General features: G+C 35.1%; 1 long non-coding RNA gene across 2 annotated transcripts; it reads left to right on the forward strand.

The window, feature by feature from the left end:
- Positions 1-449: 449 nt before the first annotated feature.
- Positions 450-11,334, forward strand: LOC140849014 (uncharacterized). Of its 2 annotated transcripts, XR_012130467.1 has the most exons (5): positions 450-799; positions 1,136-1,181; positions 3,884-3,911; positions 9,057-9,143; positions 10,994-11,334. It is a non-coding gene; the product is annotated as an uncharacterized lncRNA (long non-coding RNA). The 2 variants fall into 2 exon arrangements; XR_012130451.1 differs by lacking the exon at positions 3,884-3,911.
- The last annotated feature ends 15,794 nt before the right edge of the window (positions 11,335-27,128 follow it).

The following is a 27,128-nucleotide window of genomic DNA, read 5'->3' on the forward strand; positions in this document are numbered from 1 at the left end:
TGAGAAATCATTTTGAGTTACCTTTCGCTATCTTTCTGACTTCGACAACGCCAGGTGCTTGTATTATTTTACTGCCTTTCACTATCAACCCAATTGTTCAGGGGCTTTTGTGATAAAAGACACACCATAGTCAGGCTGCAAATAATACAGAGTCAAAATCACAGCACAGGTAATTTTCAAGGGCCAGATGGTTGTGGCTGGTGTCAGCTGATTGGATAGGAAAAACTAGCACTGGCAACCTGAAAAAGGATTTCACTGGAAAGGTACCAGTGAAAGTCCCAAGACGAAATCAAAGAGTGCCAAAGGGGGAGCAGTTAACTGCAAGGCAGCTGGGAGTCACAGCCTGGCATCACTGGCGGCCCCTGCCTGAGTGTCATGGCGTCTGTGCCGTCATGCAGGTTTCTGTGACCCCATGATGACGGATGGCGTCAGCAGAGGTGACGTCTGGGGAGTGCAGGCTCCAAGAGCAACTTGATTCTCGGCAGTTTCACTGGAAAAAGACCCTGTGCGTGGGCATTGGCAGAGTGACACAGTCCATTAAGGAGCAGCAATCTGTTTCCAGCTTGCAGCTCCCAAGAAGGGACTGTTTAATCAGCCAGTCTGTAGTTTTCCAAAAGACAGTAACAGGTGACAATGGCAGCACGCAAGGGTCAGTGAAACTGTAGCCAGACCTGCCAGATGGAGCTCTGGCCAGGGCTAGGAGAACGACCTCAGGCTTTGCCGACGGAGCAGTGACCTGAATCACTTCTTGGTTCTGTGCAGTTGGGTCTGAAGTTGAGTAGCTGTAACAATCCCACAGGTAACCTTGGGGGTTCAGATTAGCTAAACCATGGGCGAAGAAGGCCCAGGCATTTAGAGGAACCTCTGTGAATGAAGGGCTCTACTGAGCCAGTGGTTTTGGTCCACATTGTGCTGTGGAGGCAAAAGGTTCTCGCAAAGAGAAAGCTGCCACTTTTTCATGTGAATGTAGATAGCCACGGAGGCCAGGCCTAAACACATTTTTTTTTTTTTTACAGCAGTGTAGTAGATGGAGGCTGTGTCCGATAGGTGGCAGTGTTGCACTGGGAAGTGGCTCAGTGCTCCAGCAGCCATTAATAATTTAAATAAATCTGTGATTCGTCTCTCTTTTCCCTAGATGCCATCAAGAAGTTACTCCTGCCTGAGCACCGGGGAGGAAACAGGTAGAAGGTGGTGGTGGTGGGAAGCAAGTGTGATATTTCATAAACACCTCTCTACGAGTGGCAGTCCCTGAATGGGAGCATCCTCTCTAATGCTTCCAGCACCAGAAAGTGCAAACACCTAACACCCCAATGCCACCTCCTGACCACAACAGCAGTCTGCTGGCTGTGCTCTAGGTTCCCACCCACAAAGTCCTATTAGCTTCTGCTTTCCACTGTGCCCTTCACTTAATTCCCTTTCCCTCAGAAGACCTGCTCTGATGGTGACTGTGGTACTTATCCACTAGAGCTGTAACAATTTCAATCCCTGCTCTTGAACTTCATGCATCTCTGAATGGGTGCGCATGGCTTTCTCTTTCTTTTGGGAACAAGGATTGCTCATCCATGCTCCCATTATCTTTCTCCTTAACTGAGACTGGGTTAGGAAGGAAAGGAGGGAGCCAGGGATGCCGATAAAAAAGGGCTTCACGCCCATACGCACGGAACCCTTCCTTTCGGTTTGTATTGGCCTGTACAACGCTCGCATTTTACCCAAATACTCTTTTAAAGTTTTTGACCCACTTAAAGCTCTGTATGGAATAGTAAAAGCTTCAATATTATTTCAGTTTTAGAGACTCTTCTGTCAACAGCCACAGTCATAAGGCCTTTGGGTTTGGGCCACGGGCTTTTAACCCAATGTCATGACAACGTCCTTTTCCCTGTGTGCCCAGAGAAGAGTAAACAAAACCGAGGACACCATGTGGGTCGCACATTTCAATCACATCTCTCGCCACTCAGTCTTTCTGCATGAAATTAACTCTTACTCATTCACAGACATGACAGTGGCGCCCCCTGCCCCCACATCTTCCACTTAGGTGAGCATTGACTAGCAGATCCCAAAAGCTGTCTTGTATCCTTGAACGCAGTCCTCAGGGCCACTGTCCTCTTTCCTGAAATCCATGCCTCTGTCAGTATCCCAGACTCACTGACAAAGTCAGTCCCTTGAAGGATCTGAGATCTTACCTATTTTTAGCCGGGCACAGCTTTATGGATGCGGGCATAAGACCCAAAGCTTTAAGGTCAGAGGCAAAGGGCTTTATTGCCCATGGCACAGCAAGCATCATGGACAGGTCTTCGTAACAGCTTCCCTTGCCCCTGAGACCCTCAGAAGAGATTCAGATGGGCCCATTGCCTAGATACCCACTCGGTTGCACTAAATGAGAGAAGCCCAGAGTTTAGGCCATCTGAATCCTTTATACTGGGTAGTAAGCATACCTACCCTGTGCTCCAGAGAGAGACATAAAATTTACTCTACTGGACAGTATACACACCTACTTTTTGATCCAAAGGGAGGTGTTACCTTTGTCTTACAAAACTGACTGCTCTATGAGCATCCTTGAAAAGGCAGTTTACCACAAAGACCAGACAGTGCCCATGCTTATAAGGCATGCATAAACATAAGACATTAGTAGAGAATTGTCTCCAAAAGACAGATCATGAAAAGCATGGAATAATAAAAAAAAAGAATAGACTTATCCAAAGTCCTCTTATTTTTTCTGATATCAAAAAGTTCTAGTTAAGAGGAGTAATATATATTTTGGATTATTTAAACATTTTTCATAATTTAAAATTCTTATATTGGTACTTTGGTTTATGGTGGATTTGATCTATATTTTTATAAATGAAATAATTTTTTAATTTTATGCATTTTTCATCTATTTTTACTTGTATCAAAAATGTATGTGTCTGTGTGTGCATATATATATATAGCTATTTATATGTATATGACTTTTTAAATTGTTGCTGTGTAAAAATGTGAGTACATGTATATATAGGCAAAAACATAAATACATCTTAAAATGTATACTTCAGAATAATTGAGTTACATACACACTGTTCTATAGACTTGAATGGAATTTTCATTTTATAAAATACAGAAGTTGTGAGTGACATAAACACACACCATTCATTTATATTTTAAAAACAATAAATACTGATAATGAAAATATGCTGTATAGCTATGAGCTTTTTCTATGATAGATTTGACATATTATCTTTAAACTACAATGGTTGTATTAATTATATAGTGAATATATCAGTCTTAAGTGTCTTTTAGCATCTTAGTTTGATAATGTATGTACTGAAACATATAGAAATAGGCTCAATATTAAAGAAAATAATTTACCAATTATAAAGTTTTATGTTCTAATTATATAGTATTGGACTGCCCATCCATTGTCTATTTCCCTTTGAAGAGTTACATTCCTAATCAAGTTCAGAGGAAGCTTTTCTTCTGGCCATCTTGAACTACCTGGTACTGGATATTCTTATTTGCCATTTAAACATTTCAATGTTTGGATCAGGCTTATTCATCGAATACTTTTTTTTCCTAATTGCGAATATGCTACACAGTCTATAGGGAATTGAAGAGGCGAGAAATGAATGAGTCAGCTTGTGTAATAAAATAACAAGTTCACAATAAAGTAAATATGATAAAGAGTATTGACTGAATGAGATAGAGGAATAACTAGGCTTGCTTCCCATTAGCGTCACACCTGCTTAGGGATTAAATTGCATTATTTTATGCTATGTTAAAATGGCATTTTCTAGAGTGATAGTTCACATTTCACATAAGCAGTTGTGAATGCCTTGGTGCACTCAGCAGCACTGTGTTTTCTGTAGTGAACATTTCTATTAGTGACAATTCACCCATTATTTTATTTCAGAAAAAAAGCAATGTCAGCCAGGACACAGGTATATGTATCCTCTTTTTCTAAGCCAGAGTAATAAGAAATTTTAACATTGTTAATAACTTCTAAATTCAGGCAGATGGAACTTCAATTTAACGCTTCGTCTGAATGCCACCTCCTACGGACATTAATACTGAATAAAAACCTGTGTTTTGAAGAAAGAATACAATATTCTATATTAAAATTCTAAATAAGATTATTTTTAAAATTTGAGGTTATTAAATCTTCTGTTATGTGTATGTTTTATTTCTGCTAGAAAGATGTTGATCTTGCGTATCTATTATGTGGTAATTTTTTCTTATTTTATCTGTGACTTCATGTTTATTAGTATTTGATTTATATTCTTGGAATTACAGCTACCCAATGGTCTAGTGAGACATGCATTTAAATAATATTTTTAGCATAAGTAATTTATTTAAACATCATATTTTCTTATTTAAAGGTCAGACATTGTTTCAGGGAAAAAAAAATCCCAGAGTACTCAATGAAATACTCACATCCAGATTCAGGCGGCTCCTGATTCACATAGGTCTTGGCCCATGTTAAGTCTTCCATAAGTGTTTTATCAATAAATACACGAGAATATACATTTTTATTAGAGATTCTAAATTTTGATAGAAACCACCATTTTTAAATGCACATCAATTTTAAGCACATTTGTATAATAATGAGTTATTTTTTAAATGACTTATCTACAGAGAAAAGGAAGCATGAAGAGGGTAAAATATAAAGACTATAGATCTGACTCAGGGCAAAGAGGCCCCTTAGAAGTTTCAGGATGACCCAGCCTTTCTACTTCATTCAGCATATTTTCATCAACCAATTAAAATATTAGAAAAGTTTTCATCCATTTTATAAAACCTTTTTATTAGTTAGCAGGAATTTAATTTCTGCCCTAGTTGGAAAGCATACAACTATTGGTAAATCCAATTATTTTAAAATCTTCCCATTCCTTTTTTAAGTAAAGACAGTACAATAATCAATGAAGCAATATGTCTGATGAGTTAAATATTTCAATGAGAAAACAATGCTGCAATAGCCAAGTGATTTTATTTAGGAAAATATGCTACTAACAAAAGCAAATAAATTATATTAATATGAACCTAGGCATGTAGAACAACGCTGTTCACAGATTGAATGAAGAAGTCAAGTGCCTCAGTAAGAACAGTTCTTATGTGGAACCTTGGATAACCGCTCAGTTTTTCCTTTGTGTTTTAAAAGACATACTTAAGAGGTTTGTCCATTAAAATGAGCATTATTTAGCTTTGAGAAATACAAAATCAATTCCTTCATTGAATGTAAAACTCTCTATTTAAAAGACTCAACCTATTGACTCTCTTACTCTTCAATCAGGAGCGAAACCTGCATCTCCTACATAGGGTTCTATGTCATATTCAGTCTCACATACAAAACTGCCTGCAATATTAATCATTCAAACATCTGAAAATAGCTTCCTTTCTCTTATTTTGCTCTACCCACTCATCATAGCATTTAAATTTTGAGAATTAAAACAAAACTAAGCTAAACAAAAGCCTGGCTAGGAAACATCTTCATAGGATTTGGATAAACTTAATTCTGAAGACAGGTCTTAGAAATTAAATGAAATAAAATATCCATCACTGTAAGTTATGCCAGTATTTATGCCAAAAAGAGATGACATAGTAAGTAACCTGAATCAAAGTCCAAGGAGCTTATATAAATATTATAGTATTCTCTAAGACTTTATACAAAAAAAATAAACCTGGGTAATTAAAAAAAAATCTTGGGATGGCCAAATGTCTTTGCAATTAGTATTCAGTTCAGGAATAGGACATCAAGTGAAAAATATGTTTACTATCAGTACATTCAACCTTTGGGTATCAGGACCCTACTTGAGGAAGTATTGGCAGAAGGAACATCACATTATACAACAGCAATTGTTGTCCATTCTATTTAAAAAATATGTTTCTAATTTATCCTCTTATATGTACACCCACTGCAGTTAACATGATCCGAACTCTGATCATCACGCGTTGGATTGCCTTCTCAGTGGATTTCACTACTTAAGCTGTTGTTCCGCTCCCATCCCTTCTGACAGGGCGGTCAGAGGGACTGCTATAAAATGTAAAAATGATCGTGTCATTGTCCCTAGTTAAAATCCTCTATTAAACTCTAATTAAATATAAAATATTTCTGAAAATCTACCATTATGCCCATATTTTGCAAGAATGAAAGTTAACGTGCAGAAATGATATACATTTGTTAATGTTAGGGAAGTCTAAAAGCATTTTTATATCACCCAGCCTAGGTTAAGTAATGCTGCAGTAACAATGGAGGTAAAAATTTCAGTGGTTTATTTCCATATGTTATAGTTTCTCACTGATATTGTATGTTCATTATAAGTTGAATTCAGGTCTGTTTTTTTTTTTTTTTAATTTATTCTGGATCCAGCCAAATAGCCATTCTTGTCTGTATGTGTCATGCACTGGGTATGAATGGTACTGAAGTCTATTGTTAGAAACCTCTGAATATTATTATATCATAAAATAATAGGAATAAAATCATCTTTACATTGTATAGTTTGAAGTGTCCTCAACTAATTCTCTTTGTTTTATTTAGAAATCCACAAGCTAAGAATCTCCCTTAGTGTAATTATCATGTCCCATTAGGGTTGGGTAGGAACAATGTTACCCACAGTTGTGTTTTCCATGCATAACATGCTACTTTATTCATAAATGGGTCCTCCATAAATATTTATTGAATGAATAATCATATTTGAGTTAATCTAAATATTGCTTTAAGATGTTGATGTAGGGCAGACCACATAAGCAGTGAATCTTACTATAAGCCAGTTTAATTGATTAATTCATTACTATTCCTTGTGACTTTCTTATATGGGTTTGAGAAAATCTGTTGTGTGGCTCTTTGTCATGTGGGAAAGTCCATGAATTACAAAATTTAGTTGGATATTCCTAACGGAATCTTCTTCAGCAGAGGTTCCTAATATTTTTCTACATGCATGCCATTAGAAAAAAAATCACATTTCCTTCCAATATATGTATATATTTTTGTTTTATTACATTCATGGAATGGTAACCCCATTAATGACATAAATTTTAAATTACACAAAATATAATCTAAGAGGCTGAAATAATAAAAATAGAAATAAATGTCCTAATAGTTTCTCCCAAATATAATTACTGCCCCATAGCATCAGGGGATTCTGGGAGGAAGGTGAGAGCCCTAATGTCCAAGAAGGTGAAAAGAGAGTGGACCTTGTTGTTTGGGGCTAACATCGAAAAGCTTAGTATAGAACAATTTTTGTTAATCTCTTCAGGATAAGATGCACAGTATATGAAACCAATGAAAACAAGGAAGAGTGATCTCTAAAATCAGATTTGTGAAGTATTTTGACAATATCACTTCCGTCTCTTCAATCTCTTCCTTAGTGTATGATTCATCTCATACAGATATTCATTCAAAAAGGTGAAAATGTTAATCTTTCCATAAGTTTTTCAGTGAGCTACAAGCATGTCCTCCGATGATTGAGTGAAATGACACAGATAAAAGCCTGAGTCAGTATTAATATGTACTCTCATTAGAATGCATGGATCTCTTTCCCACTATAGGGTTTTGCTTCTGGTTATATACATGTGATATACTTTTTTAAAATGCACTCTATAGGATATTTGCTTGGTGGAAAATTTTTTGAAAAATAACATTCTGGGGAATCACTGTGTGGAAAGGTGTTATTTGTTTTGCTCAGACTGGATTTTGTCCAGGAAATAATAGTTCTATTTTCATATTGAAGACACATTGAATTTTCATCTACAAAGTGTCATGATGGCTATATTACCATTTATATAGAAAAGATGATTTTTAAAGATGAATGCACATTATTTCTTTTTTTTACTCACTCACAGGATAAATGTATGATACAAACTCAGATAATAGATAAACATCAAGTCGCATATTCTAAAGAAGGCTAAATGCCCATCGAAAATAGATATGTGGCATCTACATAAATTCTCAGTCATTAGAGAAATGCATTTTTGGCAATACATGTTAGGATTTATTGGAAACTGTACAATTGACAGGAGAGTTTTAAGGCATAAAGAGGGAAAGGTGATTTGGGACTGTTCTCAGGAAAGAGTGGTTGGTGTGAATTCAGAGGATTTTGCATCATATAAATATTGCTTATTTCATGAAATGAGAGGTTAGTCAAAAAGACGAGAGTATGATCAACATGAAGTTCGGCTTACTATTATTAACTGTTTAATATTAATTACTTAATATTAGCTGCTAATCCAAGAATACTTTTTCATTGAATTAAGAATAATTTATCAAAATTTACTATTTCAGGCAATTTAGGTACAATAAAATATAATCCTTTCTTTAAGGGATTAGAACTGTCATTCTAGGTTCAGAAAAGCTAACTGGTAATTTTCCCTAGAGTAGAATAAGTGTTGTGATAGATGCACATTCAGAGTGTTGTGAGATCATGCAAGAGAGGTCCTTAACCACCTTAGGAAGAGCAGCATATTACTAAATCCTGAAAGCCAAGCAGAAGCCAACCTAGGAAAGAGCTGGAGGGAGCATTTTCAGACTGTGGGAGTATAGTGCATAAAGGCTGAGTCAGGAGAAACTGAGCATAAAGCGTAAACGAGAGGGTGGTGAGCAAAGCAGGGCATTTCATGGGCAGCAGTGCATGCATTCTCATTTGTCTGAAGGCAGTTGGCAACCTCTGACAAGATATGTGCTCCCTGAAGATTAATCTTGCTGCTTGTGAAGCATAGGTTGGAGGACACAGGACACGATCCCTGTAGATAAACATCTCAGTTTTCCACTGATACGTTTCATCAGATTTCTTCTTCTCCTTTGAAAGTTTTGCAGACTTATATTTAAGAAGAGAGTTCATAAGAATAAAGCAAATTAAAAAGAAAGCAAAGAAAATAACATCTGCCTCAGTCTTTTTCTGGTTTTTTTTTTAGCGTCACTATTAACATTGAATATATTCCAGCTTCAGAGCTGCTATTTATTTGGGAGATTTAAAATTGCTAATTTTACCACCATCCCCCATGTTTTGTGATCTATTTGAGGAACTGATATAGGAGTCTGACTAAATTATTCATTTCATATGCTGACAAATCTGGATTGCTAAACTTTGCAGGGCTCTCAGGAACTGTCGCTCCAAATTGAACTTCCCTGTATATCATAGGCATAGCAGAGACTTACCATAGAACAAAGGACTTCTCAGGTAAGTGTTCCTTGAAGAAAAAAAGTCAATGGAGGCTGGTAGTAATGTTTATCTAAGAATATTTGTGCTTAAAGCAAAACAAGATGAGCAAAACAGCAGTAAAATCATAGACACTAAAAAATAACTGGTGGTTACCATGGGGGAAGATTTGGGTCAGGTGGGTGGGGTGGATGAGAGAGATAAAGGACCACAAAGATTCTCAATCATACTATAAGTTGGTCACAGAGATGGTAGTGTAGCATGACAAATTTAGCCAATTATTCTGTAACATCTTATTATGTTGACAGATAGTAACTACACTAGTGGGGTGAGTATTTAATAACACGGGTAACTGCTGAACCACTGTGTTGTACAATTGAAACCAATATAAGACTGTATATCAATGATACTTCAATAAAAAAAGGAATATTTGTGTTTAATGTGGGGTAATGAAAATTAGTAATATACAATAGTTTTATTTAATCATACCTGTTGCGTTTGACTACCATGGGTCTATGTGTGGTAAAACAAGGAACACAGGCACAACATAGAATAAGTTAAAATTTTGCAGTCTGAATTTTATTTGGAAGTATCAGTATAAATTCATAAATGTTTTTGTGTAATACTTTTCCTATCTCTGTCCATGGAAAGGCTTAGAAACAGTGAAAGAAGTCTCTTATAGGAAATATCCAGTGTCAACGATCCCTAGTAGTGTTCAGATTGTGTTGAAGCACCATTTCCCACTAAAAAATAAACAAGAAACATAACAGGGATCCCTAAAACAATTTGTTCTGTGTTTGGGCTGAACATGAAGATGATTCTGGCCCATTTGATTACCAATTAACACAGAAGTTATAATAGCTATTAGGGTCTTATCAAGAAGACATAAGTTAGAATTTGAAGCAGTATTCACTGAAAAAAGATGGAAAAGTTGAGCATCAGTAAAAATTATTATGAACAAAACCATAGGTAACTTGTGGTTACAGGTCTATATGGCAAATTTTATCATTATAGAAGTATTGTTTTATAATAACAGGAGAAAGAATGAAATAGTATAATATGTAAGTGTGATGATTAGTAGAAGACCATTTTGAAATAGGAAAACTAATGAATTAATGGATTTAGCCATTGATGATCAGCTAATATTACAAAAGAGATATAATGGGCATAGTGTGCCTTCTGTTAAAAGAAAATGATACTACTTATATAGTCTTGTCAAAAATCAAACATGAATATGACTGAGTCTCTAGTCAAAACATCAATTTATAGGTACAAAGAGTGAACAGAGAAACATATTAAACTATGTTCTGAGATGTAATTTGCCAGTTAAAGTCAAGGAAACTCTGGATCTGATTTTCTAAACAAATGTATTTGAAGGAAATAAAGTAGATGAAGATATAGAAAAAAACAGAAAATATGTTAATAAACCAAATAGGCTATAATTTTGTTTTATGGAGACTCCCACTATGTATTTCTTATTTATTTTCTCAACTGGTGTTGTGTGTTGCATATTGTAGTGGTACAACAGTAGAATTATAAAAAGTTTAAGGTAGAAAATGCATAGTAAAAGAGACAGAATAGTGATTCCTCTTAGGAAGAGAAAAGATGTGTGAGTGAGAAGGGACATTTGGAGGCTTCTGAGTTGGCTGGGATGGATTTTATATTTTGCGATACATTATTAATAAATTATTAGTTTTATATGATTGTCTTGTTGATATTAAAATTATGAAAATAATAAGGACAATAAGCAATTCGGGAATTCTACTTCTGGCTTTGACAGAATAATGTGTATTAGTCTTATGTTCTTCTGTAAATTGCTACACAAATGAACAAAACATACAAAATTATTGTTTCCAAATATTGGGATATAGGCATCACAGGAGTTTAATCCCTAAAAGAAGGTAGACAAAGAAGTTTAGCCTTAGATTGCTCCAAGTTTCTGCCTGAAGATGCTTTTTAGACTATGGAAGAAGAAAGAGGAAATGCAGAGAACAGCATCTTGCTGAGTGGAGAAGATTAATATATGAGCTTGTTAAGGCTGAGAGAACTAATACGATGGTATTGGAGAGAGTGAGCTAAATAGAGAATAAGATACAGGAATTTGTTGAAGACCAAGCAAGACTGAGAAATATTTCTTGGAACTTGGACAATTCAGAAAAGATCCCAGAAAAGTCACATCAGTAGAGCTTCACTAGCTCTAAAAAAATTTTTTTCTAAATTTACTTTAGACTCTCTAATAAAGCTTAAAAACAATCTTTGAAAGAGTTAGCCTCATCTTATTATCTTAATTGTTTGCAAAACACTTCAGCACTTTTTAAAGGAAATAAAACTCAGATGCTCAACAACTTCTGCATTTTTAGCATGTAATCAAAATTAAAGACATGCAAAGACCAGGAAAAAAAACAAAAAGCCATGTGATCCCTAACTGTTGCTCTTCAGCAATAAGAAGGCAGGGAAACAAGCAGGACCAGCCTGTTATCCCCTGGGTTGAGCGAGAGGGCAAGTGTCGGTGGCTTGGACACGCTCCCCTGAGATCCGGGGAAAAACAAAACCACACCAAGCCAGGAGATGTGTCAGCCTCAAGGGTGCAGCAAAACTCAGCTTTATTCCATCAGAGGCTTAGTTATATAGGGGAAGATAAGGACGTAACAGAAACCAATGGGAATTGATTATCTCATCTGTCACTAGGGTCTTTAGGCAGTTTTTGGGTTAGGTGGGGAGGCGGAGTTAGGGCCAAGAGCGCGCCCACAGGAAGCTAGTTAGGCCACGAATGCGGAAGTAACTAGGGAGGATGGAAACCTCCAGTCTGTGGCCATCACAGGCCTAAAAGAGGCAAAAGGTCCCAACACCTAATTATTAGAAAATTATGCATATGAAAGAGCAATGGTACAAAAAATGAGGAAACAAAAGTATTTTTGAAAGTTTCTTACATTTTATGCAGTGTTAAAATACAATTTGTAGGAAGACTGTGATAAGTTAAAAATACATATCCTAACCCCCAAGAAACTGTTTAAAAAGACACAAGTAAAATACAGTATAAACTAATGTAGATTGGAGGTACAGTGGCTTATGTAGATTGGAGGTACAGTGGCTTAGTTAATTTTATTAAAAACCAGATAAAGATAATAAAGAACAAAGATGAATTTAGATAAATTTAAAATAAATAGCAAGATGGTAGACCTAATCCACATGTATCAATAATTGCACCTACTACAAGTTTAAACATAAATTTAAATGCCAGTAAAAGAGAAAGGTTATCAGAATGTTATCTACAAGAAACTCAGTTGACCTGTAAATGAAAAGGGTGGAAAGAGAAACACAGTGAGGAATCATAAGAAAACTGGAATGTTTATTAAAATAAGATATATACAATATTAAATAACTTTATATGTAATATCATATTAAACATGCAAGACATTTATTAAGGAAAACAGCCCACCAAAAATAAAAAGGAAGGGAAAAGGAGGAGACAGGTAAATTCTTAAGGCACTGGGACAGTGTATCATCGATTAAAGAAGAGATGGAGAGAACTGGATATAAGGAGCTTGACTATAGCACAGTCCTTACAAAATCTTGAGGAGGCTGAAAGAAATTTCCTAAGCAAGAGTGTCCACGAAAAGAGCAGGAATGGGCCCTTCTAAGAACCCTACTGAGCACATTCATTAGCTTGGAGCAGCATAGGATAAGCATATCCTCAGCATTCAGGGAGGTGTCAGCTGAGAGTGTTAATTAGCCAAGCTCCTGAGGCAGGTCCTACTAAAGGAGATTTGAACAGTGTATTTCCACTTGCCAGAATGAACAACTGTAGTTTATCCTAAGAAGATAAAGTTGGTTTAACACTTAAAAAATGTCAACAACAGAAGAAAGAAGAAAACCTGCATAATTCTTCCAAAATAAGCCTTAAAATTTTTAACCAATTATTTATATATATAAAAAAAACCCTTAGAAATCTTGGAATAGAAGATAAATTCCTGAAACTGGATAAATGGTACCTATCAAAACCTAGATCTAAGAGCATATTTAACAGTAAAAATATAAACATTTTCACCTAAGCTCAAGAGCAAGGCAAGGGTGTCTGCCCTCACCACTTTAAATCATCACACTCAAGTCCTAGCAAGTGCAAGAAAGCAAGAGAGAAATAAATACACAGATAACTTAGAAATAAAATAATACATTTTCTTTGCTCACAGAGGACATGGTTATATGAATAAAATTTCATAAGAAACCTAAAAAAGGTAGTAGAATACATAGTTTTATTTAATAAGTCTGTAAGATAACAGGTCACTATTTCAAAATCAGCTGTAGTTAATAGACAAATAGCCATCAACAGAAAACAAAAATCAGAATGCCACTGACAATATCATCCCAAAGCATGAACTATGTAGGGATAAAGTCAACAGAAGTTGTATAAGCACTGGATACATAAAACTAAGAACCACTGCTGAGAGAAATTAAAGATGAACTAAGTATATGGAAAGATGTACTATATTTTGAGGATTGCAAGCCCTGATATTGTTAAAATGTCAATTCTCTTCAAATTGATTTACATAGATTCAGTGCAATCTCAAGCTAAACCTCAGCACGATTTCTTTTTAGAGAAACTGACACTAATTCTAAAATTTATAGTTAAATATAATGAATATAGACTATACAATTTTGAAAAGTAACAAATTTGGAGGACTTATACTGCCTGATTTCTAGACTTCCTGTTAGGCTGCAAGAATCTAAACAAAATGGCATTTGTGTAAGAACAGACATAAAAATCAATTGTGTGGAATACAGAGACCATAAACGTGGAAAAATATAGGAAAATGTAAGAAAGATATTCGTGAAGAAGAAAACAGAAAAAAATCTTTGTGACCTTAAGTTAGGCAAAGATTTTCTCAATAAGAAATACAAAAGCATTAAGCATTCAAAAATATGACACCATTTATCTAACCTTATTACTCATTATCTGTAAAACACCTTTTAAGAATTTAAAGTAAGACTGAAATGGAGAGAAAATAATTGACATACATTACAAGACAAAGAACTTTGTAAGGTACACACTTTACAAGGCCTATTCAACTTCTGGAAGGTCAACAGTCCAATACAAAATGGGCAAGTATTTGAACACCCACTCGCCCAAAGAAGATATATCAATATCCCATAATCACATAAAGAGACACAACACTAAGTCATCAGGGAAATGTAAATTAAAAATCACAATGAAATACTACTACATAATCAGTAGAATGGCTAAAATCAAGACTTGCCAAGTATTTGTGAGGAAATGGATCATCAATCTCTCATACATTGCTGATTAGAGTGTAATACAGTTTGGAGTTTCATTTAAAACTTAAGTATACACTGCCCATGCGACGTGACTTCACTTCTAGGTTTTTAGTTGAGTAAAATGACATATATTGAGAGAATGACTTGTACTTGCACATAGTGGTTTTATTTATAAAAAGTTCAAAACTTCACAACATCAATATCTTTCAAGTGAATGAATAAAGATTGTGATACATAGGAACCTACTTGGTAATATGAAAGAATGAACTACTAATAAACAGGCAAGCAAGGATAAGTCTCAAAAATAGCCTGCTGAGTGAAAAAAGCCAAATACAAAAGAGTGTAATTTCTGAGATTTTATTTTTATGAAATCTTAGACTGGGAAAAACTAATCTTTAATTAGAGAAAGCAGAGCAGTGGTTGACCTCAGGGATGAGGACAATTGGAAAGAACACCTTATGGGATTATAGAAATTTTTATAATCATTATTAAAATGGTAGTTCCAAGGTCATATGTTTTTATACTTCATCAAAGTAATCACTTAAAATGTGTGTATTTTCATACAGAAATTATACCATAGTAATGTAGATTTTAAAAAATTCAAGATACAAGTTACAGGAACGATAGTTTTTGAGGCAGAATCTTGCAAACAGAATTAAATGTTTGCTGTGCTTTGGGCATGTGTACATATCAATGCATTGATTTGAATATTAGTAAATGAAAAAAATACTTTTAAACTGCCTCTTAAATTCATTTGTGAAGTATTGATTTCAATGTAAAATTAAGTAACTAAACCATGTTCCCATTTCATTTCAGAGGGCAACATTCTACTGCAGTTCCATAGAAAACAATAAGCCAATCTCCAAAGTGACTTGAGCTTACTATGTAAAGATAAAAAACCTGTAAATATTTGTGATAATGTTCATTATCTATTAACTCGTTAATTTTTTGTTACTTTTATTTCTATTTGTTGTCTGTTCTATTTCTTAGTTCAGTAAGAATGTTGATTCTTTAGATAAAGTTATTATATACACTAAATCACTATACTCTCTATAAATAATGCTATCAAGTTGAAACTTAATAAAATTGCCAAAATATTAAAAAAATACATTCTGTGGGTATCATGTGAATCCATTTGGAAAGCAGTGTCTTTTTGACAAATTATTTGTATGCCTCTCTAAGAAAACCCAACAATTTAAATAGGTCACACCAGAAAAGAGATAGAACATTTGTATTGGCACAGCAAAAGGAATACAAGCTTTCATCTCAAGTTCAGTGGAGCTATATGAAAATCCCCACTGCATGGTAAAGAAAATAATGAGAAATGCTTTTATGCCCAAACAGCAGTTAACAGAAAAATCAGCCAAAAACAAACCCACAATTTTAATGTAACAGGAATCAGGAAAGCCTGCCAACAATTAGAAAACTATTTTGTAGTAAGAATAAAAATGTGAAGTGATTCCGAGGAATCCGACTGAAATAAATGTGTATGAACCATGATTAACTGGCTTGGAGATGAAGACAAGATAGCTCTTTTGCTGCATAATACCAGCCTGGCAATCTAGAGAGAGAGAGAGTTTCTTTCCAGATGATAATCTTTCTTTCAGAGCTTTGTTTGTTTGTTTAAATTGTGGTAAAAAAACATGAGACCTATGTTACTAACAAATTCTAAGAGTACAGTACAGTATTGTTAGCTACAAGCACAATGTTGTACAACAGCTCTCTAGAATGCATTTGTTTTACATGACTAAAACTTGTACCGGTTGCACGATAACTCCCCATGCTTCCCTTCCACAAGCCTTTGGCAACCACCATTCCACTTTTGACTTTGACTACCTTCGGTAACTCGTAAAAGTGGAATCACGCAGTAATTTTTCTGTGACTGGCTTATTTAACTTAATATGATGTCCTCAAGGTTTATTTATGTTATAGCATATGACAGGATTTCCTTTTCTTTTATGGCTGAATGATATTCCGTTGTGTGCATATACCACATTTTCTTTACGCATCCATCTATCCATGCACATGTAGGTTGTTTCTGCCTGCTGACCATTGTGACTCATGCTGCAGTAAATATAGGAGTTCAGTTATTTCTTTGACATTCTGATTTCAATTCTATTGGATAAACACAGAGAAGCAGGATTAATATATCATCTGGTGGCTTTGTTTTTCATTTTTTGAGGAACCTTCATACTGTTTTCCATAGTAGCTGTACCGATTTCCATTTCCATCAAAAGCACATAAGGGTTCCAGTTTCTCCACATCCTGGCCAATACTTGTCTGTTGTTTTTTTTTATGTATATGTATTATGGCGATTGTAAGTGGTATGAGGTGACATCTCATAGGTTTTATTTGCACATTCCTGATGATCAGTGATGTGGAGAACTTTTCACATATCTTTTGGCCATTTTTGTATCTTTTTTTGAGAACTGTCTATTCTTCTAATCCTTTATGCAATTATGCATTTATGTATGTGTGATTATGAATTATGTATGTATAATTTTCAATCCTGATTTTGGAATATAGCTTTATATAGTGAGCATTTACCGTATTAAAAATATTTTACAATATTGTTCTGAATGTTTCTAATTTGCTATTTATTTTATTGTATGGATGGACCATAATTTAACATTCTCTTATCATTTAGATTTAACTCATTTGTGTTTGGTTTTTGTTTTTGGTTTTATATATAATAATTCATTCATTTTAAAATGTACATTTATTCCCCTTAGAAAAATCCTAAAAATGGATAATAAACAAAATAATCACACTAATTTTAAGGTGTGATGTATGTTGGGATATGTATATTCAAAAAAGTATTAATCAATAAATTTTGAACACCATTATGTGACCATAGTATATTTATATTTATTCATGCATCTATCCAGTGATAGATACAACCATAGATATATAAACATATATACAATATTATATATACTATTACTAACATAATATATATCTAAAATTATAATATAAGCTATATAAATATGTATTTCACATATTGATATTAATATATTTTTTATGTTTCACTTCCTTTTTTAGTATTACACTAAGCATTGCCCACATATTACTCACAGAACTAAATAATAAAGTCTAATTACTGCATGGAGCATTATTATATGATTATAGACTTTGTATACACCTAAACTCCAATTATAGGGTATTTGGTTTAATTTATTTGAAGCTTGGTATTTCCCTTCAATGAAACTACTTACTCAACTCTGCATATTTCTCATCATTTTCTTCATAACGGATGGCACTGGTTATTCAATTGATATAATAATTTTCATCTTAAAAGAGTATAATGCATCTTTTTATAAAATGCTTTATACATTTTCTCTTCCTCTTCCAGGAAGAATGACAATTTTCTGTGCTATGAAAATACTTAGTATTGACATTTAAATGTCTTATGAGCTTGATGTAAAATACATGTGAATTGTGTGAATATGCTTTTTCTTTACATACTAGCTTTCTTAATACTTGTTCAGAAATAATTATTACTTTTTTCAAATACTCTGTTGTTCTGTTCCTTAATTTTAATTTTTGTTTGTTAAAACTGTTGAGTTTTTCATTCAGTATCTCACTTAGTTTTTTATGTTACATATGATCATATACAGTTGTCTTTAATTTTTATTAAGTGTAAGGTATCAAACATTTATTTCACCATCTTTTTCGCTTTGTTTGCTAAGCTAAATCTTAATTAATTTAAATTAATTTTGACCTTTATCAGTGCTTCTCAAAATTTTTAACTGATATATCAGTAATAGCACAGGAAACTGTTTTCTTCTTGAACTCTAGGAATAGAGAAGAGGTTTGGATTTGAGGAGCACTAATAAGAGTTGGCATCTGAAAGAATATTTTATTTAAGTTTCATCAAATCTTCAAAAAATGTGTGTACATTTGGTATTGTAATCCATTGCTTATGCTCACATTTAAAGTTAAATAATTATTTAGATACTTTCTTTAGGTATAGATTGGCAATTGTTCTACAGATTTTTTTTATTTTGGTATCATTAATCTACAATTACTGAAAGAACATTATGTTCACTAGGTTCCTCCCTTCACCAAGTTCCCCCCATTACCCCTTCACAGTCACTGTCCATCTGTGTAGTAAGATGCTGTAAAATCACTACTTGTCTTCTCTGTGTTGCGCAGCCCTCCCTGTGCCCCCCATGCACTATACATGCTAATCGTAATGCCCTCTTCCTTTTTTCCCGCCCTTATCCCTCCCTTCCCACCCATCGTCCCCAGTCCCTTTCCCTTTGGTAACTGTTAGTCCATTCTTGGGTTCTGTGATTCTGCTGCTGTTTTGTTCCTTCAGTTTTCCTTTGTTCTTATACTCCACATACGAGTGAAATCATTTGGTACTTGTCCTTCTCCGCTTGGCTTATTTCACTGAGCATAATACCCTCTAGCTCCATCCATGTTGTTGCGAATGGTAGGATCTGTCTTTTTCTTATGACTGCGTAATATTCCATTGTGTATATGTACCACATCTTCTTTATCCATTCATCTACTGATGGACATTTAGGTTGCTTCCATATTTGGCTATTGTAAACAGTGCAGCGATAAACATAGGGGTGCATCTGTCTTTTTCAAACTGGAGTGCTGCATTCTTAGGGTAAATTCCTAGAAGTGGAATTCCTGGGTCAAATGGTATTTCTATTTTGAGCATTCTGAGGAACCTCCATACTCCTTTCCACAATGGTTGAACTAGTTTACATTCCCACCAGCAGTGTAGGAGGGTTCCCTTTCTCCACAACTTCGCCAACATTTCTTGTTATTTGTCTTTTCAATGATGGCGATCCTTACTGGTGTGAGGTGACATCTCATTGTGGTTTTAATTTGCATTTCTCTGATGGTTAGCGATGTGGAGCTTCTTTTCATGTGCCTGTTGGCCATCTGGATTTCTTCTTTAGAGAACTGTCTATTCAGCTCCTCTGCCCATTTTTTAATTCGATTATTTGCTTTTTGTTTGTTGAGGCATGTGAGCTCTTTATGTATTTTGGATGTCAATCCTTTATCAGATCTGTCATTTATGAACATGTTCTCCCATACTGTAGGATACCTTTTTGTTTCTATTGATGGTGTCCTTTGCTATACAGAAGCTTTTTAGCTTGATATAGTCCCACTTGTTCATTATTGCCTTTGTTTGCCTTGCCCGGTGAGATATGTTCATGAAGAAGTCACTCATGTTTATGTCCATGAGATTTTTGCCTGTTCTACAGATTTAAAAGTACTGATGTAGGGCAGGGACCTGGGACAAGCATCAGAGTTAACTTTTCCTTCCTATGATGAAAAATGCTGAGATATATACAGGACAGTTAGAACAGGAAGGATTCCATCTTAAAGCTATGATTCCATTTTAAAAACCAGGACATTAGGAAGTAAGATTCTAACATATTCTTTAGCAAACAGACAATAACTCAATTCACTTTGGGGTCAGGGCAAGTGGTCTTGACTGATATGTTCCCAGAGGGAAGCTCCTATCCTGAAGAGGAACTGACCAATTTCTTGTATTGTTAATTTTGCAGAATTACCTGGAGGACTGACAATAGAAGAGACTTAATGTCTCTCACTGGAGATAAACATTTTGAGACCACTTTACAAGTCTATACTCCCTGGCCCTTTGAAAAGTGCTTAAGAGACAGAAACTCCAGCCTTTTAGCACCTCCTCCTTTCTGAGGATGCCTGCACTTTTTTTCTCTGTAAGTGCATACCTTTAAATAAAGTTTTCTCACTGCTCAACTTAAATGAGTTTTGTCTCTCTGCACTTCTCCAGTGGTAAGCATCTTTGTTTCTTTGCTATTTCATTCTATTTCTAAGTCTTCACTTAGTCTCTGCTTTATCCCTGGTAAGTAGGGAGGGTCTGCTGAGAGCTCAGATTTGGGCCTGCCAAGTTCCCTTCGCCTGGGTAATCTGGACGGAACTTCAGCTGCAGGAGCCTGCCTGAAAATCACCTTTCTTTGAGAAGTTCTCAGAATATAATCTCACCCCATCCTGTGCTCCATGGCTTTCCCAAATCATGAGGTGGTAGGGGCCAGTACCCACGCAGTACAGATCCAAGTGGACACAGGGCGCCAAGTGACCCTGGCTTGAAGAGATGGCAAGGGAATCTGCCCTATACCAAGAAAATGTTTAGCAAATTCTCCCTCTGCCCCTCTGCATTTTCCTGCTCTCAGCTGCCTGTAAGGCTGATACCATTTATTTCTACTCTTGCTCAAATGAATTCCTTCCTTACCTACACTCTTCCAACCTGCACAAGAATTCTTTTTGGTTCACAGCCAGGAACCCTCCCCCATCTAGGCTGAGGTTTTTCCTGGTGTGCAGGGAAAGACCTCCCAGACACAGCTGCCTAGCAACGGTACCATGCTTTCTTCCTGTATACAAGTAGTTCTATGGCAGATAAAATTATGAAATCAGGATATATTGCAATCTAATTCATCTGGAATTTATATTGATAGGGGCATGTGGTAGAGTTTCAATTTTACCACTTATATTTAAAGAAAGATTACCTCACCTCTGTCATACATCTTTATTTTTAAAAAATTATCAACTATCAATCTCTCTTAAAAATGTTCTTTTCCATTAATTACAATATATAGTCATTTGTTTCTTGCTTTCAGTCTCTTCTATAAATGTGTTACTATAAATGTACTTTAAATTTCATGGCTTTATAATACATTTTGGTAACAGTTAGTGCAAGCCTTTTTCCTTATTTTTGCCAAGATTTCCCAAGTTGTTTATAATAACATTTATTATAAATGAGGTTTATTTGACTTACAGTTTCAAAAATTAAACTTTTATATGATTTTTGTTAAAATTTGTTAAAATACATTGAGCTTCTATGTTTAATCTTGTATTTTCCATGTAAAGATATAAAATACACTTTCATTTTATTTTCTTTAATAGAGGTTTTATTGTTGTTTTTATTATTTTATTCATATAGGTCTATGCATTTCTTTTTAGATTAATCCTATAAGCCTGTAATAAATATATATTTTCCCCTTTTTTTGTAGCTATTATAAGTAAGCTCATTTTCAACCCATTTTATATTCTACTGTTATAACTACTAGTTTTAGGAAGTTTGTTCAAATCTGTTACCAGTTTTTTTCCCCAAAAACTTTATTTTCATTTATTTTGGAGACAGTAACCCTGAGATTCTATATTGATTATCTTACCACCTGTGGGTAAAATTGCAATATTTCCAGAATCTCTTGACTGGCTTTAGTTCATCTCCATATCAACAGGTGTTGCTAAGGGGTGGAGAGAAGTAGTCCAATTCCATATCAACGGGTAATTTCCTGGGCAACCGAAGGCTTATTTGAACCTAAGAGGTTGTGGGGGAGGATTTGCTTGCTTCTGCTGGAACAAGAGAGAGATGGCCCCTGGACCACTGTTTATAAGCAATAAACGGGTTTCAATCTTTATTTCTCCCTTTGACTGATTTCAGTTTCAGCTAGATATTTTTCCCTGAGATTTCCTCTCCCAAACGTTACACTACCAAAATTAATAGATTAATTTTTTAAAATTTTGTTATAATTAATCTACAATTACATGAAGAACATTATGTTTACTAGGCTCCCCCCTTCACCAAGTCCCTCCCACAAACCCCATTACAGTCACTGTCCATCAGCGTAGTAAGATGCTGTAGAATCACTACTTGTCTTCTCTGTGTTGTACAGCCCTCCCCATGCCCCCCCCCAACATTATACATGCTAATCGTAATGGCCCCTTTCTTTTTCCCTGCCCTTATCCCTCCCTTCTCACCCATCCTCTCCAGTCCCTTTACCTTTGGTAACTTCTTGGGTCCATTCTTGGGTTCTGTGATTCTGCTGCTGTTTTGTTCCTTCATTTTTTCTTTGTTCTATACTCCACAGATGAGTGAAATCATTTGGTACTTGTCTTTCTCCACCTGGCTTATTTCACTGAGTATAATACCCTCTAGCTCCATCCATGTTGTTGCAAATGGTAGGATTTGTTTTCTTCTTATGGCTGAATAATATTCCATTGTGTATATGTACCTCATCTTCTTTATCAATTCATCTACTGATGGACACTTAGGTTGTTTCCATTTCTTGGCTATTGTAAATAGTGCAGCGATAAACATTGGGGTACATCTGTCTTTTTCAAACCGGAGTGCTGCATCCTTAGGGTAAATTCCTAGAAGTGGAATTCCTGGGTCAAGTGGTAAGTCTATTTTGAGCATTTTGAGGAACCTCCGTACTGCTTTCCTCAACAAACACCTTGAGGTCCTGACCACTAGGAAGCTCTCCCTATTAGATCTCTTAAATTTGAAATTAATGTTCTCTGTTGTTATGTATTACATATTTGTTTAGTTTTTCAGCAATTTATTCAGTTTATCTCTCTTGGTCTTGTGTCCTCATCTTCTTATATACCACAATGGCTGAACTAATTTACATTCCCACCAGAAGTGTAGGAGGGTTCCCGTTTCTCCACAACCTAGCCAAAATTTGTTGTTGTTTGTCTTTTGGATGGTGGCAATCCTTACTGGGGTGAGGTGATATCTAATTGCAGTTTTAATTTGCATTTCTCTGATGATTAGCGATGTGGAGCATCTTTTCATGTGTCTGTTGGCCATCTGAATTTCTTCTTTAGAGAACTGTCTGTTCAGCTCCTCTGCCCATTTTTTAATTGGATTATTTGGTTTTTCTTTGTTGAGGTGCATGAGATTTTTATATATTTTGGATGTCAAGCCTTGATCAGATCTGTCATTTATGAATATATTCTCTCATACTGCAAGGTACCGTTTTGTTCTATTGATTGTGTCCTTTGCTGTGCAGAAGCTTTTCAGCTTGATATAGTCCCATTAATAGATTCATTTTTAACATCTTAAAAGCATTTGATAAAAACCTATTTCCTTTATTAAGTAATATTTTGGTTTAGCTAAACAGATTGTATCCTAAATGTTTGGCCTTTATTGAATCTTTCTTTCTCTCCTTTTATAAGTGATGTGATCATATTTGTAAGATTCAAAAGGGTATTTCTTCCTTTATAGGGTGAAGTATCATCACCTCTGCCCTATCTTACTGATTTTCCTTCTCTTAACTTCCCAGTCCCTGGGGTGGGTGGGAGAAGAGAGAAGCAATCAAGGCATTCAAAGAACCAAAAACAAATTAGCTTTCAAAATAGATCCAGTATAAACACATCAAGCACCCTTTCTTCAGAAGGACACAGACATTGGGAAGGAAGATATACATGTCCCACCCAGGACCGGCCCACCATGCCATGCAAAGGTGACAGGAATGTGATCACAAACAGAAACGAAGACTAGATTTAGAGGTTGCCAGCCTTTCTCTGGATTCAAAAAATAGGAGTAGAATCTCTGATGTGCTTTATGCCTGAAGAATATGGGAACCTTTAGTCATTGATTGGGGGAACTCAGTTACCAGTCTCGGAGATGCTAAAGAGGCTTTCAAATCCCACTGGGCTAAATACAGCAGAGGCTGAATTCCACACCACCCACCTGGAACATACCTTTCACATCCCCATCTCACAACCATCATCATTTGAAATTTCCAAGATGAAGATAATAACATCCTTTGCCAGTTATAAAACTTTCCAAGATCCCAGTCCATGAGTTCTACGTTTAAAAAAATCAGACTTGAAAGGCAAGTTTAAGAGTTCAGATTTGAACTACTGTCCACAGAGCTTGAACCATTATGAATTGAGGGAAGGTAGTCTCATTCAAGGTCACTCATTCCTTTTTGGTGTATTCCAAGACTTGATAGGGAACCCCAAAGTACCTTCTGGAGCCATGTACTTCTTGCATGATGGGTCTTGTGGCAAGAGTATAGATTTGAGAAATGTTGTCCTTGCTTTCCATGGCTTTGTAGAAAAAAGAAACTTTGAGGTCAGGCTGAACTGTCATGCCCTTGTCATGCATGTTTTGCATACCTGGTAGGGCATCCATGGAAATACAGGGCTCAAATGGAATGGCCTTCCTCCATTAAGAAGATACCCAAGGATGCAATGAAGTACCCTAAAAATGCAAACATGCGGATGTGCAACATGTCTTCCTCATGAAGTTCAGGTAAAACACTGTGCTGCAGAATTGCAACATTTGTGATTGGAATGTAGTCCACGCTGGCAGTCATAGTCATACATCAGTGAGGATTGACTTAAAAGAAATTTATTGCTTAACAGTTATCCTTGATTTTAGTACCTGTAGTTGCAGCCCTGGTCCTCTGATCAACTTACTGTTTGTCAGAAAGGTACAACTCAGGAACAGTCAAACAGAATAGATGCACAAGGCATGGAACTGAGAAAGGAGCACAGGCTTTCCCACCCTCTCCAGGTACCAGTCCAGCACCTTGAGGTCCAGACCACTAGGAAGCTCTCCCTATTAGATCTCTTAAATTGAAATTAATGTTCTCTGTTGTTATGTATTACATATTTGTTTAGTTTTTTAGCAATTTATTCAGTTTATCTCTCTTGGTCTTGTGTCCTCATCTTCTTATATACCATGATTAAATCATTTTTATTCATTTTATTATAAAATCTGACCCAAGTCTCCATTTTCTACAATTTCCAGTTATTCATTATTAGGTCTAGTCTCATTTTCTACTTTATATCTGTATCAGTTCCTCCCATATGTAATTTTTGTCTAAAATGATACATTTTCTATGTTCATTAGATTTTAATTTTTAAAAAGTCGTATAAGAACATTCACACTGAATAACTACATTGGAGCTAAGCACTGTGTAACTGATTGCTTAAGGAATTCTAGGTACTAAAATAAGCAATTCTAATATCTCAGTGTGTTTGCCAAGTAAAGATTTTATTTCTTGCTTATGTTAGGGTCCACTGCAGGTCTGTAGTGGAAAAAGTTGGAGATTACTGCCCAGTGTAGTCAGAAGCCTAAAATCCTTCCATCTCCAGGCTTTGCCTTGTCTTAGGGCACCATTTCCCACTGTAAGAAACTGGCCAGTGGGGAACAACAGGAGGAGAAAGGCGCCCTACTTTGAGTTCCATTGACCTTGAAGTAGCCCATGTTACTCCTGCAGACATTTCAATGGTGAGAGCACTTCACGTGTCACCACCTAGACACAAGAGAGTTGGAAAATGTTTCTTAGTCATGTCCCCACAAAAAGAGGGAAAAGACTAATGTTTATAAGAGCTATTTCTCCATTACATGCTGCTACATATAAATATTTGTATTTGTGTTTGTCTCTCTGCCAATAATGTTACTTTACCTGTTCTAAGTATGTGACAAGAAAAGAATAGATACCTTTTCCAGGTAAATGAAATATTTATGCCTATAGGCTGTATATGAACAATTTTTAGTACTAATAATGAAAGTAACAGATAATCACCACACAATACATGGTGAGAAATGTATGATGGATTCAAAATATCTATACCATAGCAGGTAGAACTTTCTTTATAGCGGAATGGAAAAAAAACAACCTTACCACACATATTGTAATGGTGTGTAATAAATTATCAGCACTAACTTGATTTTTAAAATGACAATTCTTTTCGCACTTTAAAAGAACTTTAATTTTGTATTAGTGTATGTTCAATTTCAACTTCAGATAACTTGTGAGTTAAGCGTATTTGAGAAGATGTGTGATCAGTAAGTAAATATAATATAGCAATTGGAAAGGACGGTACTTGGTAATATTAGCCAATATCACAACAGCAAAATGTTTAATAGTTAAAACAAACAAGTTTAGTTTTCTGGTCCAGGATGTTCAAGAAAGTTTTGCTAGTCTGTGTATCACTGTACTTGTAAGGGTTAGTCAGAAATTAAGGACCTTTTCATCCTGGGTTTTTTCCATCTTCAATACATGGCTCAAAATTCACTGTAAAGCTGACATAGTAATTAATGTAGCAATTATAGTTGTGCATGTGGTTTCTGTTTATTCATAATTGACTATATCAGTTACATGGCTATATTTATTTCCAAGTAAGTATGGGAAATGCATTGCACAATGCATCATTGAGGAAAATAAAACAGGCTTTGGTGAGAGTAATCTTCCCTACCAGATTTTTAAATCCATCTATCTTTACATTAAAAATTATCCCATAAATGAATAGACTTAATTAATTGACTATAAATGCTAGAATAAAATAATATGAAAGACAAAAGAAGAAAATGCTGAACTACAAAACATATATTCCAGTTATCTTTATGGAATAACAAGCAGTGAATTTTGAATCTAAAGCAATAAATGGCAGAGATCAAAAGAATAATATATTCAAAGATATAAGGTAGAGACTTGTCCTACAGGAAATCTAAAGACTACTAGAATAAAATTTTAATGTAAAGGTGAAATAGAGATATTTGAGACACATAAAAATAAAAAACAAAGTTAATTTATGGCCTCCAGTTTTCCCCAGAAAGAATGACTAAACATACTTCACCAAAAGGGAAAATACAAGAAAGAAATGTGAGCAAATTATTTAGTAACGATAAATGATAATTAGTTGCAGAAATAGTTGAATAAGTGGTACATGTAACTTAAGATCATATTACTCTTATGATTGTTCAATTTAAAGGGAAATAACAATAAATATAAATTAATCCAAAGCTGATATGTAAAAGGATTTTCCCTCTATTAGATTTTGACAAATGCTACCTGTGCTCTATTCTTTCTTATACACACAGTTTATTCCTAGTCAAAAAAGATAATTGAGAAAATTGAGAAATTGTAGAAGTATATTCCATAGTGCATTCAGTGTGCTATATATTGTACACCTATAGTT

Source organism: Manis javanica, chromosome 1 (genome assembly GCF_040802235.1).
Source record: "Manis javanica isolate MJ-LG chromosome 1, MJ_LKY, whole genome shotgun sequence".
NCBI classification, from domain to species: Eukaryota; Metazoa; Chordata; class Mammalia; order Pholidota; family Manidae; genus Manis; species Manis javanica.